Genomic DNA, 1,583 nt, shown 5'->3' on the forward strand with positions numbered 1-1,583 from the left:
AGCCGGAGTTTTCCTAACTAAATTCTAATTATACTCCCTAACCAGACAACAATCTGGAAACCAATTCTTTTACGCGAGTGCATGCCTTTTGATTTGTGTTAAAATATTATTTAACTTTTTATTTTTCGGCGTCGGCTTGTGTTGTGTTGTGTTGTTGCAGTGAGTGAGTATTGCATTGCAGTCCGCTCTCGTCTGGTAGCTTTTGTTGTCTTATCACTCTCTTGCTATCACCTCAACCTCAATAACTGTTCTTTCTCTCTCGCTCTTTCAACTTTCTGAGCAATAGCGCTCTCTGTCTAGTAGCTCTCGCTATAACCGCTCTCCACACTGCTCTCTTTTTTTTTCTTACCAATTCCGCTTTGAGCGTTGTCTGGCACATTGGTCTGATACCAATTTGTTTTGGAAATTTTTAATTTTTTTAATTTTAATTTTTTATTGCAAATTTTCTTAAGAAAATATTTAAATAATAAAAATAATAAAAATAAAAATGGAATTCGCTGTGGTCTGCGCCAAAAAAACCTGCAAGAAGCAGATCACTCACGATCAGCCGAATGTCCCCTGCTGGCTCTGCGACAGCGCAGTCCACGCAAAATGCGCGGGATTTTCTGGCCTCGTGAGTGATGCTATAGCCAAACGCAATGGCTTGCATTACAGTTGCGAGGCATGCCGTGCGGTGGAGAAGGAAATGGTATCTTTCATGAGGCAGACGCGGAGTGGCTTTAAGGAGCTGACCGTTGGTTTCAAAAACCAATACGATCGGCTCCTAGCCATGGAGGCTCAGTTTAGCGGTTTAAAACTGCTGAATGAGTCTCCGAGGCGCAAAAAGGTCAGTCCGCGGGACCTGCAAGTGCCAACCGTCACTCAGCCGTGCGCCGCCGAAAAACTGACACCGACCACTCCAAGTGTGCAGCAGTTGATCTCGTTTGCCACTCTAAAGGCAACGACAGCTGCTGGCGATGCAGATTCGGTAGCCGAATGCATCGCCTCGGAGAATGTGCAGCCAAGTACGTCTGCAGCGTCAGTGTCCGTGGTGTCCGCAAGTTCGCTAGTTGTCCCGTCTATCCCGATCCCACCAGTAAATAGACGTTCCGGACCTCCGGATTTTGCCACCACAGGTACTAGACCTGTGGTGACTAAACCACTGGTGGGAGTCCCACCAAAACGACAAGTTTTTGTTTCACGGCTGGCCCCTGACCTCACATCTAATGATGTAACTGCTTTCATTCAAAGCAAAATAAAAGCCGTGGGTTTAAAGGTGGAGAAATTTAACTTCTCTTATGCCAGGGAGATAGCGTCGTTTAAGATAAGCATCTCCCCAACTCAATTTGACACCATTTGCTCCACCAAATTTTGGCCGGAGCATTTGGTGGTGAAGGAGTTTAAGGCTAAGAAGAAGAATAGGCCCCCATATCGCTTCCAAATCTTTCCAGCGTGCCACCCTCAAACTCAACTTCCTCTTCCTCAACTTCCCGTCTTGCTCCAACCTTTCCAAAAAACTGACTTCTCTTTTAGTAGCCTATCAGAATGTAAGAGGCTTGCATAGTAAGCTCAGCATTCTTTTCCGGGATAGTGTTGCATTTGCT

Source organism: Drosophila persimilis, unplaced genomic scaffold, assembly GCF_003286085.1.
Source record: "Drosophila persimilis strain 14011-0111.01,24,50 unplaced genomic scaffold, DperRS2 tig00002074-arrow-arrow-pilon, whole genome shotgun sequence".
NCBI lineage: Eukaryota > Metazoa > Arthropoda > Insecta > Diptera > Drosophilidae > Drosophila > Drosophila persimilis.